The sequence below is a fragment of the Vombatus ursinus genome, unplaced genomic scaffold, assembly GCF_900497805.2.
Source record: "Vombatus ursinus unplaced genomic scaffold, bare-nosed wombat genome assembly UNPS02014818.1, whole genome shotgun sequence".
Classification (NCBI taxonomy): Eukaryota; Metazoa; Chordata; class Mammalia; order Diprotodontia; family Vombatidae; genus Vombatus; species Vombatus ursinus.
Genome location: NW_020954596.1, coordinates 46,580,573 through 46,605,891, shown reverse-complemented (window position 1 = coordinate 46,605,891; position 25,319 = coordinate 46,580,573). Strand labels below are relative to the sequence as shown.

At 39.1% G+C, this 25,319-nt stretch overlaps 1 protein-coding gene across 1 annotated transcript in view; it reads right to left on the bottom strand.

Annotated features, from left to right (window-relative positions):
• Positions 1-16,060, bottom strand: part of CUNH4orf19 (chromosome unknown C4orf19 homolog) — a 96,555-nt gene extending 80,495 nt beyond the window's left edge. The window contains exon 1 of the mRNA XM_027835987.1: positions 15,966-16,060. The gene's annotated coding sequence lies outside the window, so the exon portion shown is untranslated. The remainder of the gene's footprint in view (positions 1-15,965) is intronic.
• Positions 16,061-25,319: the final 9,259 nt, after the last annotated feature.

The following is a 25,319-nucleotide window of genomic DNA, read 5'->3' as shown; positions in this document are numbered from 1 at the left end:
GGAAATAATTGTATCAACCCTTGGGGGCTAGAAGGAAAAGAGAACCATGAAACCAAATTAGAGAATACCAGGTACTAACATGCAGCTAGGCCTAAATAGCTCCTAGTGCTGCCTCTGACGGAAGACTGGGATGGGGATGGGAAAGTTCCTGTTCCTCAGCTTCAGTTGAGGGACGAGATGCAGAAAGGATCAGTGGCCTGCTTCTCAGGACAGCTGCTGCTGTATTATGCCAGCGGTTCTTAACCTGGGATCTATGGATAGATTTTGGTTGGGGGTTCTGTGAAATTAGATGGGAAAGAAAATTATATTGTTATCTTCACTAACCTCTAGCTGAATTTTAGCATTTCTTTTGATTATTAAAAGACATTATTTTGAGAAGGGATCTAGAGGCTTCATCAACCTGTCAAAGGGGTCTATGACACCCAAAGAGTTAGGAAATCCTGCTCTCTATAGCCTATCCATGGGCTCCTACTTTTGATACTTTTTAGTTTGGGAGTACTTGCCAGACTGTAACTGCTGGCCTTGTCTCGGAGAACTCACGATCATGATTATGTACCAGACAGTGGAGCTAGATTTTAATAGAAGCTCCTTTCTGTTTCTGCCGAATGTTATGAAATCCTCCTACTCAATAATTGTTCTATAAATCCATTCTTCTATAAAACACTGGTTCTAGAGGCTTACTACATTCCTAGCATTTTACCTGGGCATAAAAGGCTGTGCAGAATTTTAATAGATGGAGATTGGAGTAGATGGCATTTCAAGTGGAAGAAACAATGTGAACAAAAATGTGAAGATGAGGAAATTTGGGTGTAATTGGGGAACAATGGAATAGATAGAGACAAGGCTAGAAAGGTAGGCTGTGGCCAGAGGATGAAGGGCCTTAAGAAGCAGGCTCAGGTATATATCTTGATAGGCAATATGGAGCACATAAGGTTAGACAGGCTCCAAGGTGAAGCAGAATATGGGCTGACCTTGGAGTCATGAGATTAAGAAATTTAATAGCTATGCAGTCATATGAGAGCCGCTCAACTTTTTAGACTCAGTTGTTGTTGTTATTTTAACAGGCTTATAGTTTTCTCATCTGTAAAATGTGGACGTCTATAAAAATATAGTGCCTATTTCCCATGTTGTTGTTGTTAGGAAAGATCCTTAAGCAATCCTTGGGGTGCTATGGAAATTGTGAACTATTACTTTTATTATTCTTTTCACTTTAAGTGAGTCATTATTTTGGAAATTGGATCTATGACTTCATAGATGCGCGGAGTTCCTGGGGAGGAGAACCTATCTGTCAATACAAAATTGGCAATGGTTCTGAAACTTCTAGCTTTAGAGAACTGCTGGGGCACTCTGAGGTTAAGTGAATTGCTCAGCATTATACAGTCAGTATACATCAGAGCTGTCATACCTAGAGCCTACTTGGAGGCTGGAACGCTTAGGGTTCAAATCATGCCTCAGATAATTACTAGAAAGCCTGGGCAAGTCATTCCCTGAGCCTCATTCTCCTCATGTGAAAAATGGGAATCATAATATTTGCGCCTATCTCTAAGGGTTGCAGCAAGGATTACATGAGAGAATGATGTATGGAGAATGATTTGCAATACTTAAAGCCCTAGATAAAAGTTAGCTATCATTATTATTATTGTTGTTGTTCTTACCTTTAAAAGAAACTTCCAAACCTTCTTTCTGGGGACTGAAAGACACAATTCCAGATGTCAGGAATAGGTGGGCCACACCACAGTAGCAGTCCCACCCCTGTTCAAGACACCTAGGAGGACTTTAAGGAGTACAAGGAACTCTAAGAGATTAAGGACTTCAGAGATCAGTACAGAGGGTTACCTCCATGCCATGAGATGAGTCACTGGAGTAGGACTTAGATGTAGGAATATTCAATATTTGCCTTTAAATTCTGGGAGGCAAAGTAGTCATTGACCAGGAGGACAACCATCACAATTTGATGGGAGGTCAGATACAGGAGTTTGTCAGATCTCTACTTCCTGCTGCTTTGGGGGTTCAATGTTTTTGAAATATTTTTTGTGTCCACTTGGCCTCCTAAAAAACAAAGTCCCAATACAAATCATTTCTGTCCTGTAACATGACTCGTTAAGTTGAGTTAAAGGGAGAAAGCATATAAATTATAGTCTGGAAGTTGATTGTTCGATGGCTGTCCAAGTAGCCCAGTTATAGGACTCTGAGTGAGAAGCTGCCTTAGTGAGAAACCAATGTGGTTGCATTCCAGAATTCAGTTTTGAATAATGATTTCAATTTTGACTAGAAGCCAAGCATCATAGAACTGGATCATAGATTGAGAGCTGGAAAAGAATTCAGAAAGTTCAGAAGAAAGTATAGATAAGCAGGATAGTTTTGAAAATTAATTGGATTTATTACACACTTTTTTTTTTTAGTAAAAAAGTAGTATGGATTACAGAGATTCAGTTTCATACATAATATTCTTGCGTTCTACTTCATAGATTAGAAAAATTCATTTTGAGTTGATCGCTAAGTTCGGAATAAATAAAAAATACATATAAAATAAAGCTTATTAAAAAAAGAGAACCTTATAAAGGCTCTAAAGCAGGGCTTCTTAGCTTGATGTCCATGGACCCACAAGGGTAATATGGTCAGATATCATAGTATCTGTGAATCTGGATGGGAAACATTACATTTTATTTAAATATAATTGGTTTCCTTCGTAATCTTATGTATTTTATTGTATATATTCAAAATTACTATTCTGAGAAAGAGTCCCTAGACTTCCCCAAATTTTATGTCATTGAAAAAAAAAATAAACAACTGGAAAGTCTCAATATCCAGCCATAGAATAGACAAATTAATTGTGGCATGTCAGTTTAATGAAATAATATGAACCCATTACAGCCAGCCAGCAAGCACGAGAACCATAATAAAATCTAGAAATAAATTTATGAAATACTTCAAAGCAAAAGAAGCAATAAAAAAGTCGAACTACAACCATATAGAAGGAAAAATAAATAAGAATGACTAGACAAAGATTTCTGAAGACATAAGAGGTTAAAAACAAAAAAGGTTAAAAACTTCTGTTTTATATGTAATGCAGTATATGGAAAGAGCACCATATTTGGAGACAAGAGGGTCTGAGTTCAAATCTCAATTCTGCTACTTACTATTTGTGTCATCTTGGACAAGTAACAATCTCCCTAGGCATCATTTTCTCTTCTGTAAAATGAAAGAGAAGGACTAGATGACCGGTATATTATCTTCTGGCTATAAAACTGTGATTCTTCATTTTTACACACGAGGGAACCGGGACACAAAGAAGTTAAGCAAGATGGAGAAGGTCACACAGAGATTAAGTCCCAGAACCAGAATTTGAATTCAGGGCCTGTTACTCCAAATCCAGTACTTTTTCCACACATGGAAACTTCCAGAGTTAAAGACTCCAAAATGATGTTTTTGAGAATTGAGCCTTGGCTATTAATGTTATATAGCATTGATAAGAGAAGGTTCAGTTCAGGAAAGGTTGCATTGAGCCAAGAAACAAGACACAACATTTTTCTTCTAAAATCTGATTTTAAGTCATGGAACCTGGGTTCAAATCCTGCCTCTGCCACTTATTACCTGTGTAACCTTAAACAAGGTATTTAACTGTGATGGGTCTCAGTTTCCCCATTTTTTTTTTTTTTGGTGAGGCAATTGGGGTTAAGTGACTTGCCCAGAGTCACACAACTAGTAAGTGTTATGTGTCTGAGCCTGGATTTGAACTCAGATAGTCCTGACTACAGGGTCAGTGCTTTATCCTCTGCACCACCTAGCTGCCCCATCCCCATTTGTAAAATGGAGGGGTGGGACCAAATGGCTTCTAAGGTCCCCTCTAAACTTATATTCCTATCAGCTATGACTCTACTCTCAACTTTTCCTTTGTTCCTTTGATTTAGGTTCAAAACTTTGCTATCATCCCTTTCCTTCCTCATCTCTATCCCACATCTCATCCATTTCCAAGTATCACAGCCCTGGTGCCTGTCCCCACTTTTATCTTAAACATTATATCTATTAAAATTGTAATATTAGGATCAATACAGCTCAATTAAATTGTTTAGTGAGTAAGAATTCGAATACATAAAACAGCATAATTCCATCACTCCTCTTGTGTCTTCAGAAATCTTTGTCTAGTCATTCTTATTTATTTTTCCTTCTATATGGTTGTAGTTCGACTTTTTTATTGCTTCTTTTGCTTTGAAGTATTTCATAAATTTATTTCTAGATTTTATTATGGTTCTCGTGCTTGCTGGCTGGCTGTAATGGGTTCATATTATTTCATTAAACTGACATGCCACAATTAATTTGTCTATTCTATGGCTGGATATTGAAACTTTCCAGTTGTTTTTTTTTTCAATGACATAAAAATGCTGCTATGAAAATCTTGAAGAGCTAGTTCATTTTTGTTTGTTTTTAATAACACTTGTGGGGTATATTCCCAACAATACAATTATCAAAGGAATTTTCCAGCTGGCCTAGCTGCCTCTAGTCTCCCCCTCTTCTAATTCATTCTATCTACCAACTTCTAGAGAAATCTTGCTAATGCATGTTTCTGATTGCATCACTTTTTTGTCATAAACCTTCAATGGCTCCCTAAACTTAACGCAGCACCCAGTTACATAACATTAACATATCTTTCAAGATGTATTTCACACCAATGCCTGACATTCAATCTATTTCCTAATCAAACTGGATTACTTACCATTCATCAAATCTGCCTCATCTTTTCCTACCCATGTCCTTGTTCTCATTGTCTAACTTGTCCCACAGTGCTCTCCCTTCCTCAATCAGCCTGTTGAATCCTCATCCTTCCAGGCCCTGTCTAGATGCTGACTTCCTCAAGACCTCTCTCTTCCTTTAGCCAGAAGTAATTAATTTCTCTTCAGATTTCTCATAGAAATTTATAGCTCTTACACATTCATCTTATTGTGATTTATATTATAGTTGTGTATGTGTCTTATCTCATGTTTTGGATTGTAAGCACCCCAAAAGCAAGACTGCTTACTCATCTTTGCATCCCCAGTTTCTTGCCAAGTGTCTTATATATAGAAAGTCCTTGGTAAATACTTTTTTGAAGTGAATCCAACTGGAAAGCATGCTTCTGAAATTTGGGAGTGTGGCCAATACACAACATGGGAATCTTACTGTTTTGTGTTTTTTTACTGCTGAAGTGTAAAGGCAGTGTGGCATGATAGGCAATAGAGAACTGGTCTCAGAACCAAGAAACCTTGTATTAAGGTCTGCCTCTAAAACATACTGATGTTAATGAGTCAATTAACCCTCTCAGGGCTCTAAGCAACTTCTTAAGTCTAGACACTGCAGAGAAGTTGTTGATCTATGGTCAAAAATTAGTTCTCTATCCCAATGAAATAACAGGTCTAGTTCTTATCCCTTCAGTTTGGAGGCAGGGGATACACACAGAGTAATAATAGAAGACCCTAGAATTCTAAGAAAAACGTGTGCAGTGCTCACTAGCCTTTAACCAAAGCCTTTCTAGTTTAGTAACATCTTCCAGAGCTTCTATTCCACTGGCATAAGCTTTGGAGAACACTGGGGCACCTCTATACCTTGATGGGTACTGGAATAGGATTTTAATAAGGGAAGGTAGGACTTTGGTGGAGGTGACAAAGAAAACATTAGCAGCCTACACTGCACTTGCTGGTTTTCTTTTTTTCTGTATTATTTTTTATGAGCCTGGGGTTGTCACAAATCAAGGGTATACTTGATGATATCATGGAGCTCAAACAGGCAGCCTTGTGCTTTTCTTTAATAGACCACTTCTTTACAGTCATATAGGTGGTTGAACAGCATAGGGAATACAAGATCTGACTGGGCTTTTCCACTTATTGATTTCAAAAAAGCATCTGAAGCACTCTAGCCAAAGGGAGACTTGAAAGGCTTCTGCTATGCAGGGTGTCTCCCATGTGTAAATCCAAAACTATAAGACTCTATGAGGCTCATCCCATAAATTAATTCAATTGTTTGTTCTTTGCTGAGATTTTAAGGAAAAAGAAAGAATAAAGGGCTACAGTAAAATTATAAGGAAAAGTATTAAACACAGATAAGACTCACTGTATATATGAGAAACGATTTATTCTTTTATATTCTATGATAATATAGCATGTCCCAAAAGTCTTCGTACACTTTTAAAGTTTAATAACTTCAGAGGTATAAATGCTATACTTACCAAAAACAACATTTGAAAGGTTAATTATTTAAAATTTTACAATATAAATGTTTTTCATTATAATCCAACATTACCATCCTCTTTTGCTATATATTTTAACTGATTTTCCAACTTTGTAAAAACTCTCATCAGTTACTACTCAGTGACTGAAAGCACTGCATTTGCAATCCTAGCCTCAAAATCATCCAAAGAGTGTGGTTTTCATGCACACATGACAGTTCTGATGTGATTCCACAAGAAATGGTCTAATGGAGATAGATCAGGCAACCAAGCAACAGGACCTCCTTTACTAGTCCACTGGTCTCAGAGAGGTAATCCAGAAACTCTTGCAAATGTATAATGACAAGGTGCCTGTCTTGTTAAAATTAAAATAAAAATTTATAATTAAAAATTCACAGAACTAAATAAATATAAAAGAAATTTAAGTAACTAAACTTTGAAAAATTTTTTTTAAAGTCCATAGCATTTATACCTCTGAAGTTATTACAGCTTAAAACCACACTGAGACTTTTGAGACATCCTACATGCTCTTTGGATTTTCCTTCCACTTTTCTTGCATCACTCTCATTTTTCTTTCCATTTTTTCCTCTACCTCTTTTACTCAATTTTCAAAATCCTTTTTGAGCTCTTCCATGGCCTGACAACAATTCATATTTTTCTTGGAGGCTTTGAATGTAGGAGCTTTAACTTTGCTATCTTCTTCTGAGTGTGTGTTTTGATCTTTCTTGTCACCATTAACAACTTTCTACAGTCAGAGTTTTTTCCTATTGTTTGCTCATTTTCCCAGCCTGTTACTTGACTTTTAACTGTTTGTTAAGGTAGGGCTTACTGCTTCCAGTGTAAAGGGCATACTGTCCCAAGCTTCAGGGATTTTGTGCAGTTGTTTTCAGAGATTTCTAGGGACCTGTAAGTTTTCAGTTCTTCCAAGGTGGGATGACCTGTGGAGAGGTGTTTACTCCTCTCCTGGCCTGCCCACTTTTCTAACTAGTTTAATTCAACAAACATTTATTAAGTACCTATTATGTGTAAGGTCCTATGCTAAATGCTGGGGATACAAAAATGAAAAATAAAACAAAAAGTCCCTGCCGTTACTGAGCTTATGATGTAACATGAGAAATATTATGCATACTCAAATAAGTTTGACTTCAAATGTATCCTCCTGCTTCTCCCCTATATTGGTACTACCTTCCTGCAGATTGAAAACCATCCATAGCTTCTCATCTGGGTTCCATTTCTGTCCTTCTCCCCTCTCCCCCAACCCCTACATCCTCTAGCTCAGGAAGTTTTAACCTTTTTTTGTGTCATGGGCCACTTTGGCAGACTAGTGAAGCCTTTTCAGAAAAATATTTTTCAGTGAATTAAATTAAATATATTGAAGTCAATTATATTGAAATATAGTTATCAAAATATATTTTTAAAAGTTTACAGACCTTGGGTTATGAACCCCTTCTCTAGTTCTTGATATTGTGTGGGCATAAGAGAAACACAGACAAAGTGCTAGGAGAAGACATGAAGAGGGAGAGATCACTTATAGCTGATATGATCATGATTCAGATGAATCAGGAAAGCTTAATGGAGAAATTGACACTTGAGTTGTACCTATAAGGAAAGAAAAATTTCCAGAAATGGAAATGTGGAAGGAGTATGTTCTCATTGGGGTGATCTCTGGGAATCACAGAAGCCGGAAAGTGTATGATGAGATGGGGAAACAGTAGTTCAGTTTGGCTGAAGCATAAAGCATGAGAGGACAATGTGAAATTATGCTAGAAAGGTGAGTTGGAATCAGGCTGTGGGGCACTTTTAAATACCAGGCTAAGGAGTTGGTATTTTTTTCCTACAGACAATGGGGAGCCAATGAAAGTTTTTGAGCAGGGGAGTAAAATGGTTGGACCTGTACATTAAGATAATTATTTTGATAGTAATGTGAAGTGCTGATTGAATAGGAAAGAGATGAGGCAGGAAGATTGTGTAAGAGGCTCTTACAAGTCCTTAGCTTAAGGTAGTAAGAGCCTGAATAGTGGAAAGGGAATTGGAGAAGAAAGCATGGATGTGAAACATTGTAGCTGAAGAATTGATAGCATGTGAATATTTGGCACCTATTTGGAAATTGGTGGGAAGAACCAAGGACTAATCTCAGGTATCATATCAGATGACTGAAAGATTTTCCTATCCATAGAAATAGAAAGGAAAATTTGGACAAAGGTAGCTTTATTGAGAGGGAAGAGTATAGGAGAGATTATGAGGAGTTAAGTTCTGGATATATTTTATATGCGTTTCCAGTGTTGGGGGACATCCAGGTGGAAATCACAAGATCATGGATTTCGAACTGGAAGGGATCTTCTTAGAAGCCCTCCAGGCCAACTCCTGTATTTTATAGATAAGAAAATTGAGGCACAGAGAGGTTAGGTGATTCATCCAGGGTCACATAGCTAGTAAGTACCTGAAGCAGGATTTGAACCCAGGTCTTCCTGACCCCAAACCCAAATCACTACATGATTTCCAATGAGCATTTGGAGATATGGAACTGGCAACTCAAGAGAGAAGTTGGAAATTTGGGAGTCATCTTCAGAAGGGTAATGATCAAAGCCATGGGTATGCATGATATGACCAAGGGAAAAAATATGGAAAAAGAAGAGGAGATTGAAGGGAAAGTATTGAGAGAAAGTCAAACTTAGGAGGTGGGAAGAGGGAGATGAAACAATGAGTGTGATCAGACAGAAAAGGAGAACCAAGAAAAAAGTGATGCACATAGTAGGTACTTAATAAAAGATTATGGACTAATTATTGATCAAACTGGAAAGAGATTACCAAGAAAGCCAGGTGGTCCTGAGAGATGAAACAATAAGAAGTGATCAGACAGAAGGAGAACCAAGAAAGAAGAGATACACATAGTAGGCACTTAATAGATGATTATTGATTGATTGATTGATTTTTGATGGAACTGGAAAGAGAGTACCAAGAAGGCCAGGTGGTCTGTGATTTCAAATCTGTACTCCCTCATCAACAGGTATAAGATATTTCAGTAAAGTGATGAGGTGAAACTTAGAGGCCGAGGAATGACTCAACGAGGCTATGAACAGGAGTACAAGGCGTCAAGAAATTCAAGGGTGGAAGATGGCACTTTGTTGAAATGTCTGATTTTAGGATCAAAACTGTGAAGTTACGGAAGTATTACTAGACCATTGGCCTGAGAAACTAGAGAGGGATTGGGTATAATGAGGGTGAAGAGCAGTTTTAGGTAGAAGGAGAAATAGAAGAACAGGAGATTATGATCTGAGAGAGGCAAATTCAGAAGTTAGAACCATAGAGATAATTAAGATTGAGGTGAAGGTGAAGGTGAAGTCTCCCTCCAGTTCAACAACACTGTTCAGTTATCCTTCTGTCTAAATGCCTACTGCGACGTCTTTGTCACTGACTCTTTTTCCTGATGCTGCTATAGATATATGTGTGTGTAAATGTGTATGTGTGTGTATGTATGTATGTATGCATGCATGTATGTATGTATGTATTCCTTAAGGCATTCTCCTCTGTTTTCCTCTTTAAAAAAATTCCTCTTTTTTTCCCCAAAAACTGCCTTTCTTGGTAATCATATCTACTCCCATGGATTCAATTATCTTGTCGACATAGATGACTCTTAATTAATCAAATCAAATGATAAAACTTATGTAAAGCACAATATAAAATACTAGCTATTGGTATTGATATCTCACCTTGTCCCTGAGCTCTATAACCATATTTCTAACTTTGAAATAGAGATTTTTACCTGGATGTCTCCCCAGCTTCTCATACTCAACATGTCTAAAACTTAACATCTTATCTTTCTCCACAAACTGGTCCCTTACATCATCTTCCCATGTTGGAAACTTCAGCTGTTGGTACCTTTAACTTCCTCTATCTCCAAACAAAATGTTTTCTTTTATTTATAAATTTTGTTTGAAAACACCTGAAATCTGAAACCAGCAAATATACTTACCAAAAACCAAAACCTAATGGGAGCTCCTAAAGATGAATCTGTAAATAGGTCAACTAGTGGGGATGTATCAATACTTTTAGCAGCAGTAGAACTAGGAGATGACCAGTTGTGGCTGGAAAAGACTTACTCAGTGGAGAGGAAGCACCACATTGGCTTCTAGTTTTTTTCCTCTCAAAAGTATTTGGTTGCTCTTCTGGATATCCATTAGACTTTTGGAAGCCTCTCTGCAGTTATCTTCCCTCTACTTTCTCTACCCCCATCAGTCTCCAGATTCTGCTGATTCTGCTTCTGCTATAAATCTCAAGCAGAGGTGGGGAACCTGCGGCCTTGAGGCCACATGTGGCCTTCTAGGTCCTCAAGTGCGGCCCTTTGACCATGGGCCGAGACCGCAGGTTTCCCACTCCGGTAAGCTATCTTCTAATTTGCATTCCCCACTACTACCATCCTAGACTAGGTTGTTAACAAACTCTTGCTTGGATTTATTATTCTAACAGATTTCTAACTGGAATTGCTTCTCTATACTGGAAAGTTTTTAGGTTGTGAGGGAAGGAGATGTCTAATTTCTTTTTTCTTTTTTCAGAGCTTCCACTCAAGTCAGAAGTAGAAAGGTGGTGATAGTGTCGACAAATCTAACTAGTTCTTAGGCTCCTACACCTGATGACAAGTAAAATGACGGACTAGATGAACTCCATTATTAAAATTTTCTAATCTTAAGTTAGCTATCAAGACAAATACTAATAGGTCTTATCCAGAAGTAGTCAGAAAACACATGGAATAATCTGCTGAGTACTGGTTTTCGTGTGGCACTCTTGGACATTTTGTGTTATTATTTGAAGATTTTTTTTTCTTTTCCTTTTTTTTTTTGTGGCCCACTTGCACAAAAATTGATTGGAACAGAGTCAGTTGGGCGTGGTGCCTTTAAAGATATGCTATCTATCATTTTTACCTTATGTTGACAGCACTAATTGAAACTCAGGAGTGGCTTTTCTGAAATGCATCAGGAAATCTATGAGTCAGTATTTTGGGTCTTTTTAATGATCTGCTTTGGGATAGATATTCATCTGCTTAGGATGTCTATCCATCTATTTCTTGTTTTAAGAAACAACTGCCTTGATGTTTTGTGGGGGGCACTTTTAGAGGTTCTAGTTTCTATGAGCCCAAGGGAATTTTCTGGTGAAAACAGAGACAGTTGCTGAAAGGTGTTCATTTTGTCACAACCATGACTAAGTGGATTATAGGATGGGCCAGACTAGGGATAATTGACACATACCCACAGGGTTAGGTGGAGCCTGGAGATCTGGACAGAGGAACAAGGCTAGAGGTCTGTTTTGAGTCCAGAGTGGAACTGGCCAAGGAAAACGACAGGTGGAATGTAGACACCATTTGTCAAAATCCAAATGGAGTTGATGATTTTGAGTATCTTCTATGAATACAAGGTGTGGGGTAGGTAATTGGTAGAGGTTCAAAAGGAAGGCAACTGGTAAAATTGGGAAGATTTAATAGTTGGTATCAGAGATTCAGTCATATAGATAGTGGGGTACATGGCATGAAATCCAATCCCTGGAAAGGACTGGAATATAAGGCAGAGAACTCCATTGTTGAGATATAGAGCAGGGAATATAGTCAAAATTTATCAGTCATTTACTAGATGCATTGTACTAATGATAGACAGGGTTTAGATAAGATATGGTCCTCGTCTTCTTAAAAATTATAATGTAATAGAGGATATAATTCATAAACAGATAAACATAATGCAAAATAACCTACAATAGATACATCAGAGAAGCACAAAACAATGGTTTTTGGGAAGGGTTTTTTGGTTCTGTTTAAGCGAATTAAAGAGGCTCGAGTATCTGGTAGTAGGGGAGCAGTTCATGTCAAATACTGTCAGGAAAAAAAGGAAGATAAGGACTGGAAAAAATTACTTGGATATGTTGATGTGGAGATCATTGTTGACCTTTTGACAGAGCAGTTTCAGTAAAATACTGAGGGCATAAGTTATTCTGCAAGGATTAGAGGAGATGGGTGATAACGAAGTAGAGGAATCAGATGCAGTCACCTTTTTTCAAGAGTTTGGTTGTGAAGAGAAAGAGAGAGAGGAAAGAAGCTGGATGGAATAGAAAAATCAAGGCTGTCCCTTTCCAGGATTGGGGGAGTTCTGACTATGTTTATAGGCCAATGGGAAGGAGCCAGGAAGCAGTATGGGAAAGATTGAAGATGCATGGGAGGAAAAACTGCTGGAGTGACATCTTTAGGAAGGCTGAAAGGGTCAAGGGTTCAAGCACAGAGATAAGTCTTAGAGAAGAAGACTTCTTCCTCTGAGACTAGAGGGCATGGAGGAGTAAGTAATAGTGCTAAAAAGTTTTATGAGCGGAGAAGGGAGTTGCCATCATATGGTCTCATTCTCAATGAAGTAGGAGACTAGCCATCTCTCATTACTGTGAAGTGTGAGGGTATCATTTTTTACCAAAACCTGAGCAGAACCTTCAATAAGAATAATTCAGTGTTAAGCTAAGCAACCACTTGTACCTTTCTATTTCCCCTTTATAGAACCAGAATTGGTCCCAAATCTCAGGAGGAAGTGGGTCTCCAAAACGGGGGTGAAATACGGGGGAGAAATATGGCAGATCATCACCTATAGAGGATGCCAGCAGGTGCGTTATTGAGTCGGATGCATCAATCTGTAGATTATTAGATTTAAAACAAATCCAGGTGTGCCTAAATTTTGATTATATTGGTTAGTCTGGGCAGGAGGTGGTCACGTTTAATGATTTCAGGTATTAATGTAACCAACCTCTGAGGATCAAGTTGGTCAAAAGGCATTTATTAAGTGCTTACTATGTGCTATGCACTTTGCTAAGTGCTGGGGATACAAAGAAAGGCAAAAACAGTTCCTGCCTTCAGGAAGCTTACCTTTTAAATAGGTGAAACATCTAAATAACTAAATGTGTGTGTGTATACACACAGAGAATGAATAGATGGAAGATAATCTGAGAGGTGAAGGCACTAGCAGCTGGGGGGTTGGTAAACCAAGAATGCCTCATGCACAAGACGGTTTTCAGATGAATCTTTTGTAGCAAGCCAATGAAGCTAAGAGGCAAAGTGGGGAGGGCAGATGAAGCAGAAGTACTAAGTAAGCAGGTAGTGGGAAGGGTGTAGAAAACAATAATAACGAGAAAACTCCCTACCCCACTTCTTTTCTCATTCTGTTTCTTCTACCAGTCTCCTCTTTGTCCTCTTCCAGTGATCCAGAAAGCTACATCTGACCCTGTACAGATTCAAACTTCAGTCTCTCTATGAAAAGCCATGCTGTGGTTCTCAAAGTGTGGTCCAGGGACCCCTGGGTCTCCTAGAGACAGGGCATACTCAAGGTCAAAAACTCCTTTCATAATAACACTAATGTGTTTTAATTTTTAATACAGTAAATATCTCTCCATCCATCCATCTATCTATATCTCACATAAACAAATGCTCTTGTGGGGGGGTCCTCAATAATTTTTAAGGGTGCAAAGGGATCCAGAAAACCAAAAAGTTTGATGATTCTACTCTAGTTGACAGAACGCCAGCCTTGGAGTCATGAAGACCTGGTTCCAAATAATGCCTCAGATACTAGCAGCCTGATCCTGGCTAAGTCACTGCAACTCTCTTGCCCTCAGTTTCTCATCTGTAAAAACGGGGAGGTTGTAATAAATAGTCTCTAGAGACATTTCAACTTGAAGTCATTAATCCTAAACTCCTCTATAAAATGAAGGGATTAAGTACATGATTTGTAAGGTCCCTTCCAGCTTTAAATCCCATGGTTCCTCTCTTCTGAGTAGCTGAGAAGTGTGGCTGTATGGCCACTGTGCTCAAGTCAGGGTTTCTCTCGATTTTCCGAGCCGAGTGATTGTTTAGAAATTTAACTTCAAAAAACATTTAACTAAGTACCTACTAGGAAGAGAAAACTCTATTAAACAGATAAGAAAAGAAGACTAAATAAAAACACAGTCCTGGCTTCCCCCACCAGTGACTGGAGTCAAGTTACTTGATCTCTCTGAGTCTCAGTTTCTCCATCTGCAAAATGGAGACAACAATACCAGCACCAGCTATCCCTCAAGGTTGTAGTGACGGGAAAGTTGTGGGTTGTTGTTTCCTTCATATGAGTTGTTATTATCACTCCATTGCTCCTTCTAGACTTTTTCTATGACTGCTTCTGGTACAAAGTTATCAGGAATTTATAAAAGGTCTGCTTTTTAAAAGCAAAAATACGGGACTTAGAATTTAAAAGGGGCAGCTAGGTGACTCAGTGGATAGAGCATGGACCCTGGACCCAGGAAGACCTGAGTTCAAATATGGACTCAGACACTTACTAGTTGTGTGACTCTGGGCAAGTCACTTAACCCTGTTTGCCTGAGTTTCCTCATCTATAAAATGAACTGGAGAAGGAGATGGCAAACCACTCCAGTATCTTTGCCAAGAAAATCCCAAATGGGGTCAGAAAAGTCAGACATGATAGAAAAAAAAAAACGACTGAATAACGAACTATACTTTGTCATTCAAAATACTTAAACGCCTCTCCTTTAATTTCAAACAGAGCCACCATTCCTAAAATGACTGGGACAAGGGATTAAGCCTCAGGACATTCCTACGGAGAGGAAAAACTTCCTCAAACAACCTTCCCATATGAATTAAACTGACTAGCCCCAAATTCTTCAATTTTGGGATCCTCCCAAAGGAAACTATTCATTACCGGGAATTAATCAAAGAGTCAATAGGAGGGGAATGGAAACTGAAATGTAATAACCTGCAAAATTAAAAAGTGTTAAGTGTTTAAAACTGCACTAAGCCTTTTACCTTGTGAATGTACACGGATGGATTTAAGTATCGTATTCGTGTGTGATTACATACAGTTGCCTAAGTGTGGCCAGGCATTGCTTGACTAATTATTCAGTATCTAGCAAACAGTTTGTGCCCATTTCACCGATTACATTTTGCTCCCCATTCAGCTCGTGAAGTTTGCTACTCACCTCCCGTCCCATCCCCCCCTCCCCCAGCCCCAGGCTTAGTTAGGCTCAGGCTCCTGGCAATTTACCTGGGACACATTTCCCGGGCTAGGAAGGATAACACAGCCTTTCACATATGCCTAAAAAAGAGCAGCAGCATTCCACCGATTTTATTTTTTAATTCAAAATATTCCCACGTCTGTCATTTGGTGGCAGAGGGAGAAGGAGAGAGAAAAGTCATAGTAGCTATTTGTTTTTGGTTTACTCAACATATTTGTTATAGGGGTTTTCGTCTTTTTTTTCCCAAGGAGGAGAGGGGGTAGGGAGACAAAATAGATTTTTTGTTACATTAAAATTTTTTTAAAGTCAAAGTATCCTTATTTTTTCTTTTTTTAATTAAAGGGTTGAATGGCTCGTAATTTTTAACAAGATGACATTAGACGGCCACGTTTCCATACACAATCTAGCCAAGTCCTCAGGGTCAGGACCCTGGAGATGTTCCTTTAGGCTCCTGCCTTTCGTCTTGGATTTTGTGAACTAATCCGATTTTCCCTGAAAGAGGCGAAATTTGATTTCCCTCCCAACATTTTTAGGAAAGAAAGTAAACTGAGTAGCTGGAGGAAGCTCAGAGTGACCTCAGACTGAGGTCCCGACATAAGTAAATAAATGAAAGAAGCCCTGAGATCCCAAACCATCCCTCCTGCTCCCTCCTCCCACGTCCCCCCACCTCTCCATGCCCAGACCCCCGGGCCCCCGGCCCTGAAGTTCGACGACGCGACTTCCTAAACCAAGCAAGGTCCTCTTCGCCTACCTGGGGTGTCCAAGCAGCGGAAGAAGCGGTGGACTCCGCCGATTACCATCTCCCATGGCTCCGCGTGCGTCTGGCGTGTGAATGTGAAAAATGTAAGGCTGCCCTGTTTAGCCAGAGAGTTTGCCTGACCTCTGGATGAGCCACTGAAGTTAGTGTCATTGGGTATTAAGGTATCATGTGACTGCAGATGAAAATAAAATCCTTCAAAGTTTGCATTTAATACTTCCGAGAATCTGTAACCCTTTACCTGCGTGCAAGCCAGGCGCGGATGGAGCCTGCCAACGAAAACTTACTTTCTATTTGCGGTTGAAGGAGGAGGGGGTAAAAAAAAAAGGGGGGGGGGAAGAAAGAAGTAATTGAATCCAACGCTTTGGGTCCCAAGAGTGCTCCAGGAAGAATGCCATTAAGCTGGCATATTTTGTACCTGCAGCCCTTTTAAGAAATCAGACCAATCCGGGGTGGGCAGATTTGGCACAAGGTGGAAATCTCTGACTCCTAGCGCGTTCCCCCACGCCACGCAAGCCTGACGCTTCTCCCCCGCTCAGAGCGCGGAGAGCGCTGTTGAAATCTGGACCAAGTGAAGCAGAAAATCCAAAGTTGGTTTTGAGAATGACACCTGGGCTTCTTGGGAGGCGTCTTCGAATGCTCTCGGGGTAGTGGTGGGTTTTTTTTTGTTTTTTTTTTTTGTTTTGTTTTGTTTTTCTTCCTTTAAAGAAGATAAGGGAGTGTAGCCGCTCTTGGTTTGAGTTTCCTACCAAAGGAATATAGACGACTAAGCAAATTAAACGGATAAGATCTTAGAATGGGAGAGTTGGCAGGGCCCTGCCTCTTACATTGTGGATAGCAGTGACTTAGCTTCAGGGAAACTTGGGTTCCAAGCCAGCTTCACACAAGTTCATGGAATCCAAAGCTGGAAGGGGCCTCAGACGTCTTGACGTTCTCTCTCCCCCCACCTCTCTCTCTTCCCCGCGTGTCTGTCTGTTTCTCTCCTCTCTCTCCTTCCCTCTTTTTTTTTTTTTTTTGGCTAGGCAGTGGGGTTAAGCGACTTGCCCAGGGTCACACAGCTAGTACGGGTCAAATGTCTGAGGTCGCATTTGAACTCAGGTCCTCCTGACTTCAGGGCCAGTGCTCTATCCACTGCGCCACCTAGTTGCCCCCCCCCTCATTTACAGTTGAGGAAACTGAGGCCTAGGTGATATGCCCAAGGTCATGCTGTAAGACGCTGGATTTGAAGCCATGCCCTCTTGACTTCTGAGCCAGCCCTTTTGCCAAAGAACTTTCTCTTAGCTTCAGTTTTCTCATCTAAAGTAGTGATGATGTATGTTGTGTTTAACTTCAAAGGGTTTTATCAGGTAAAATAATGCACTTTATAAAATTAATAAATATATTTGTAAATATAAAGTTAAGAGCTTTCCAAACCTTAAAACGCTAGGTAAGTTACCATTATTAACATTTTAGAATCGGAGACGCTTAAACACAAATCTTTCCTCATGGCTACTAAGAAGGTTAAAGTAAATCATTGGTCTTTTTGTTTGGACCTTATGCAAATGGGGCTAGAATGATTCACAGGCTGACCCCCTCACTCAGTTTAGCAAGTCCATCATTCAAACCAGTCACCACTGTGCTCAGAGATGTGGATTATGTCAAAGTTTTAATGGGGTTGTGGTGAGGTGGGGGTCACGGCGGGGAGAAAGGGGGATGTTTCCTTGGCTTTAAAATCTTTACACATTCAAATCACCCACCAGAGACGCTAAGAAAAAGAACCTCCTGGCTAAGTGTGTTGGACAATTGCGCCACCTAGCGTCCCTGTCTTCAATATTCGCTTCAGGAAGTGACCAAGGATTTGTAACCAAAAAATTTTAGCTGGTTGTAAGAACGTATTGATAAAGATGGAAACATATATTCATAAGATTCCAAGACTTATGGCTGTAAAGGATTTTAGGGATCATGTAGTGCAAACCTCTAATTTTATAGATGAATGCCCTGAGATCCAGAGAGGTTAAATAGCTTGATAACAGGCAGAGCTGAGGTTTGAACCCAGGTCCTCTAGAGATCTAATGCTCTTTCCCCTGCCTCACACCGCCCCTTTATTGTCCCTTTTAATATCCTCTGTCAGTTTCAGTGATAGCGTTTTTTTATTTCTTTCCTGAAGTCCATCTTTGAACATTGCTTGACATCCCCAAGTTTTTAGATGGAGATCTCTGAGTAGCTTAAAAATGATAACCGTTAGAGAAAATTTTGGAAATGTAACGATGTTATAGTTTTTAGTGGTCTCATTTAATTAGATCCTGTTCCAGTAAGTCAGCCCTAGAACTTTCAATTCTATAATGAGATGGAAAATTTTAAAAACATTCATTCCTATTCGTTTACTTGGGAACATTTAACTACAACTCTTAAGCATGGTTACACCAGACCAATACCTATGTTCAATTAGCTAATTCAATCCAAAACATCCTTTAGTACTGTTATTTAGACTTAGAATAAATAAGCCATAAGCTGGACATAATTTCAGCTGATTCCGCCTATTAAACCAAACTGCATTCTTACTTAACCTATACTCTAGCAATTTAACTATTCACTACTACTCTTTAAACACATACTATGTTATCCTGTCTGCTTGTCTTGACGTACACGCATCCCTACTCCTGGAATGTCCTCCTTTTATCTCCATCTGTTGCCCCAAGCCTGGAATGCCTTTTTTCTATCTCCATTGTCTTTCAAAGTAAGCTCAAATGTCACTTATAGAAGTCCACGAAGCCAGAAGAAACTCACTGATGTCTGAGCTTTCATAACATTTTATACCTTCTATGTGCTTAGAGAGTTGCAAGTTTATATGATTTATAGCAGAAACGGACCACAGAAGGGACCAGAAGTGTTCTGGAGTCAGAGGATATGAAATCAAAATCTGGCTGTTGATCTTATGTTTGCAGCATCTCTCATATATGCTCCTTTCTCTCCTCTGTCACTGCTACCACTCTAGTGTGGGTATTCATCACCTTATCCCTGGATTATTGCAGTAGGTGGGCCTACCTGCCTCTGGTCTCTACCCAGTCCAATCCATCCTCCATTCTGCCCCTAAAGTGACTTTCCTAAAGTGCAGGTCTGATCATGTCACCCCACCCCTGCTCAATAAACCCTAGTGGCTCTCTATTGTCTTTTGGAGCAAATACAAAATGCTCTATTTGGCAATTCAAGTCCTTTCTTACCTAGCCCTTTCCTACCTTTCCAGTTTCTTACACCTTACTCTCTGCCACTCTCTTCGATCTAACACTGGCCTCCAGGAAGTTCTATGGACAAGACACTCCATGTCTCAGCTCTGGGCATTTCCTCTGGCTCTCTTCTCAGCCTGCAACGCTCTCCTTCCTCAGCTCCACCTATTGACTTCCCTGGCTTCCTCTAGGTTCCAACTGAAATTCCACCTGCTATAGGAAGGCTTCTCCAAACCCTCTTAATTCCAATGCCTTCCTTTGTTAATTATTTCCTATTTATCTTGTATATAGCTTGCTTTGTATGTGTTTGTTTGTTGTCTCTCCCATTAGATTGTGGGCTCCTTGAGGGCAGGGACTGTTTTTCGCCTCTTTTTGTATCCTAAGTACCTAGCACAGTGCCTGGCGCACAGTAGGTCCTTACTGTTTATTGATTGATAGACTTTGCCATTTACTACTTGTTCTCCTTGGAGGAGTCACTTTCCCTCTCTGAGACTACTTCTGTAAAACTTCCTGTAAAACAAGGGGATTAGACCAGGTGACATCTAAGATTCCTTCCGACTCTGAATCTTCGATGTGGTCCAACCATCTTATTTCATATGTCACAAAACTAAAGCCCAGGGATGTTACATATCTTGCCCAGGGTCTTCCTCCTAGTAAGAAAGGGAGTCAGAATTTGAATCCTGGACTACGAATCCAGTGCTCTTTCCACTTTTCATGTTGCCTCTCTAATTTCTCTATGTGAGTTTGGATGTGTATGTCATGACTTACTAGATTGTAAGCTTCTTGTGGACAGTCCTCTGTGCATAGATGTGGTCACTTTCCTGCTCTGGTGGGACCCTTGCTTTACAGCCTCATCTTTTATCACTCCCCTCAGGGCACATTATGCTCCACTTCCTGCTTCCTGACCACGACCCTCACTGTCCAGTCTCTTCTCCCTGCTCATGCTTGACCTGAATCTGAAATGGCTTTCCTCCTCTTTCTCATGGATTGTGCTGTGGCCCATCTTTTTTTTTTTTTGGCTAGACAATGGGTTGCCCAGGGTCACAAAGTTAGTAAGTGTCAAGTGTCTGAGGCCGAATTTGAACTCAGGTCCTCCTGACTCCAAGGCCAGTACTCTATCCACTGCACTCCGTAGTTGCCCCTCTGGGCCATCTTTTAAAACCCAACTGAAAGCAGCTGTTTTCTTTATTCCTCATTATACCTGTTTACCTTATTGTTCATAATCTTCCACTTCAAATTTCTTACAGTGCATAATTTTGTACTTCTATTAGGCGCTGATTGTGTTTTATTTGGTTTTGGGTTTTTTTGTTTTTGTTTTTGTTTTTTTTTTTTTTGGTGAGGCAATTGGGGTTAAGTGACTTGCCCAGAGACACACAGCCAATAAATGTTATGTGTCTGAGCCTGGATTTGAACTCAGGTCGTCTTGACTTCAGGGCCAGTGCTCTATCTACTGTGCCACCTAGTTGCCCCGATTGTGTTTTATTACCCTACTGTACTATAAGATTCATTATGGTAGGGCACATCTTATGTAAACTGTATATCTAGCCTAATCCCTAGCTGTGTGTCCCATAAGCATAAGGGGTGACCTTAAGCATAGTATCTAACACAATACACTTCATGTAGTAGGTGCTTAATAAACATTTGAATATATGAAGAGAAATTACCATGCAATGAGGGAAGGAAAATCTAACACTCTGGAATTAGTGATTAGAAAATTGAAAAATCTTTTCTTAATGTGTTTAAATATGTATTTTTAATAAATGAATGAAAAAGCATTTATTAAGCATTTACCACGTGCCAAACACAGTGCTAAGTGTTGAAGATACAATGCAAGAGCCGCGATGGTCAGTCCCTGACCACAAGAAGCTTACTTTCTAATAGGGGAGCCAGCAAATATAGGGGAGTTGTGGCCAGGGAAGGGCACTGTGGTCAGAAAAGTTACAGAGATGGTGAGTGAGGCCATAGGGGAGTATGTTGACACCCCCCATCTATGAACAGTGTCAGAGTTTGTTTGATCATGGTTCACAGTGAAAGAACTTGATGTTTAATTGGAGATTTTTACTAGACTTGTGAATGTATTGGCGTTGAGAACTTCTGGAGAAGAACTTCCAGCTACCAATGTAGATCTATAACTGCCTTGCAGTTTTATAACCCTAGTTGCTTGGTAGTACAGAGAAATTGTGATGTGCTCAGGGTCATACAATTAGGATATGTGAAAAGCAGGACATAAAATGAGACTTAAACCCTTCTTGGCACTGAGACCACAATCTATTCACTATATCAGTGCTTTTCATTCGTGTATATTAAGGGGAAAATGATAATCTATCTGGGGTGGGAAACCTGTGGCCTTAAGTTCTGTGAAGTTTGGATTCAGTCAAAGGGCTGCACTTGAGGACCTAGAGGGCCACATGTTCCCCAACCCTGGCTCTAGATAGTCTTTCCCGATCTTCTTTGCAGCTATAATTTTGGGGTTTTTCTTTATAAATGATTGTTGTTGTTCAGCCATTTTTTAATTGTGTCTGACTGTTCATGACCCCATTTGGGGTTTTCTTGGCAAATGTCACATAGCTAGTAAGTGTCTGAGATAAAATTTGAACACAGGTCTTCCTGAGTCTAGGCCTGGTGCTCTATTCGCTGTGCCACTCCCTTATAAAAAATCAAGTTATGACAATAATAAATAATTATATTATTTATAAATAATTACAAATAATCAAGTTATGACAATTGCATAAGTGATTGCTAGCACAATATTTCTCCTTAACTTCCCACTGTTAGCTGTAATAATACAAATCAGTTTTGTGCTTTACATCTGGAAAAGAATGGGATGGGATTTTTACCTCTTGGTCTTTCTGGTGCTCTGGGGGCATCCAATAAATAGGAGTATTTAGTGAATTCTGTTGTGTCCATAAGAAATTATCTGGAAACTCCCATGACTTCCCTCCAGATTCTGGGAGTGAAATAGCTAGGTTGGAAGGTCTGCTATGCAGGAGGTAGGAACTTGTGGAATGTCTCCTTCTTTGAGACTGATCTCTAAACTACAGGTTCATAAAGGCATAGGATGATAGATTTAGAGCTGAAAGGGATTTTAGAATTCATTGATTCCAATGCCTTCATTTTATAGAGGAGGAAATTGAGGCCCAGAAAGAATAAGTGACTGCCTGAGGTCATACAAGTAGCGTCAGAGGATGGATCTGAACCTGCGCACTTTGACTTCAGATCTAGGACTTTGTCTATTGTACCATGGTTGAAGAAGACTTGATGGTTCATTATTATCAATACTGAGTGTCCATTGGGATCATACTTCTGTACAAGATGCTTAGACAGGTTAAATTCTTTCTTTATATTCCTGTCTTTCTCTCCCTTTCGTCCCTCCTTCCTTTTAGCTTTCCTTCCCTCTTCTGTCTCTCTCTCTTTCTTTGTTTCTTTCATTGGGTCTGCTCCTCTTGCCTGCATTGGAAGTGGAGTAGCTACAGATCCAATCCCAATACCGATATGCATGGAAACTTTAATCTGCTCTGTGTTTCTGATCTGTGCTTGTTTAATCCTCTTCAGACAATCTGGTGGCCTTCTGAGAGATCATCATATTGGGGTCCAACTTAGTAGACATCAGATTGACTTTAGCCCAGAATGCACCTCAGAACTCAAAGGATCAACCAGGCTCAGCCTCCCTAGTGTCAGGGACTACAGTTATGTGCCATTACATCCAACTACCTTTTCTCCCTCCCTCCCTCCCTCCCTTCCTCCTTCCTTTCTTTTTCTTTCTTTCTTTCTTTCTTTCTTTCTTTCTTTCTTTCTTTCTTTCTTTCTTTCTTTCTTTCTTTCTTTCTTTCTTTCTTTCTTTCTTTCTTTCTTTCTTTCTTTCTCTCTCTCTCTCTCTCTCTCTTTCTTTCTCTTTCTTTCTTTCTTTCTTTCTTTCTTTCTTTCTCTCTCTCTCTCTTTCTTTCTTTCTCTTTCTTTCTTTCTTTCTTTCTTTCTCTTTCTTTCTTTTTTCCTTTTTTTCCTTCTTTCCCTTCCCATTTTGGCAGCCTCTTTTTTTTTTAACCTAAAAGATCATAGACTCATAGAATATTAGAGCAAAAGGGACTTCAGTTCCCATCCAATATAATCCCTTTATTTAAAAGATAAGGAAACTAAGATGCAGAGATATTAGGTGACTTGCCTAGGTCACACAGCATACAATTTTCAGTTGTATTATCAAAACTTGGAAAATACTCCAAAAAACTCCAAAGCAAATTAGTTTATCTTTTATTCATACAAACAATGCATACACAAGACTGTATATTGTTTGAAGACTGCAATAATATTCTAGTTTAACAACTCTGTAACAAAATGTAACTAAATGTAACATTTAAGAAAATATAAATCTCTGATTGGGTAATTCTTCCCAACAATACAAAGTTTACATAAAAACATTCAGTATGATCTAGAAGTTGCAAACAAGGTAGGAAAAATCATTCAAATCACTCAATACTTACTATATTGGCTTTTACATAGAACATTCACGCACTACATGTAATTCATCTTGGCATATGACTTTTAGAAATTTAGTGGCACAGAGGTCCGACTCATACTACTCATGATATTAATAGTGATATCTTGAATGACCTTGGTCTGTCTCTGATGAACACTTTCATGTATAATTAACTCTAGACTATGTATCTATGTACACAAGGACCTGGGTCTACCTCTTGGCTACTACCTGATTTGAACTCAGGCCAATAGGACCATAGAAGATCTGGCCTTGGCATGGAGTAGGATAATAATTTGTATCTGAGACATATCTCAGAGTGTTAGTATCTCAGACTGCATTTCAAGGTCAAATATAAAAGACATGAGTGATATGCCATTCAATTTTTCTCCATTAGTATCAATAATGCAGAGTTGACTATATTTCATATCACACAATCTCACAATACTTCTGTAGGGGATATAGGGGAAACTACCACTAATTTCATTATATAGTTGAGAAAGTGAGAAACAGACAGGTTAGATGATTGGCTCAAGGACCCACAGCAAGTCAGTGGTAGAACCAAAAACTAAAACTCCTACCTGTTCAGTACTTCACTTGCTAGAGGATCTGTTTCCTTTTTTAAAAAATCTGTTAAAAATTAGCCAAGGACATGCCATGTGTACGATGTAATGGGTGGAAAAATCACTTTCAGTTTTTGGGATGTAACCATTTTTCTTGAATCAGGTGGTATAGTTAAAAAATATTTAATATTTCACAGCTTCTGCCTTGAAACTGATCATACTATATAAAAGGCTCAGAACAGTCCCAAAGCAAGAAGTAAAACAGATAATAAGCCTACGTACATATGTAGAAGTAAGAAATTTATTACAAACAGGAACAGTAAAGAACCTTTGGACAGCCTTAAGATTTTATGGAATATTTTAGCACAAATACAGGCATATTCTGTTAGTCCCAGAGTATTTGGTCATCTCTCTGCGTTCAACACAGGACAGAAGAGGAATGAGAGTAAGGCAAATGTTATCAGTAGTTCGTACATGGCATATTAAGAAAGCTTTCTTTCTGCTGAAATTCAGTATAGGGATTTAGGAGATAATTCATACTTTCTTTTAAGAGAGTGAAGAGTAACTTTTTAATGCAATAATAGAATGGAACAGTTTAATTGCATTTGTAATGCCCTTATGTGAGTATTCATTACATCTAGCAAAATATGTACTTTGAAAGTGACATTAAAAAATGAATGAATTTTTAGTATTAAACATGTTCTTTTATAACTTGGGAAACAGCTTTTAAAGAAATGGTTTCCTCCTTTGTACAAAAACCCACATATACAACTTTTGCAAGACTGATTTTCTGGATCTGGGTTGCCCTTTTAGCTGCCAATTGATTCTTGTCTCACCCAGCTTACAGCTTTTCATCTTCACATTTTTCAAAGGTACTTTCTTTTTGTGTTGGGAAGTAGTCACTAGAGAGTCTCATATGGTCAGGATTGTTAAATTACTTTCCCCCTTCTCACTTTCTTTCCTTTATCCCCAGATACAAGGCTTTGCTATCTGGATGGTAAAAGGTAGAATGGGGTTAAGGCTGTATTTATATAATATTAACAACCAAATGTTGCCAAACAAGAATTATTTGGCATCATGGAGACAAAGTAATGGTTGTTTGAATTTAACTTTA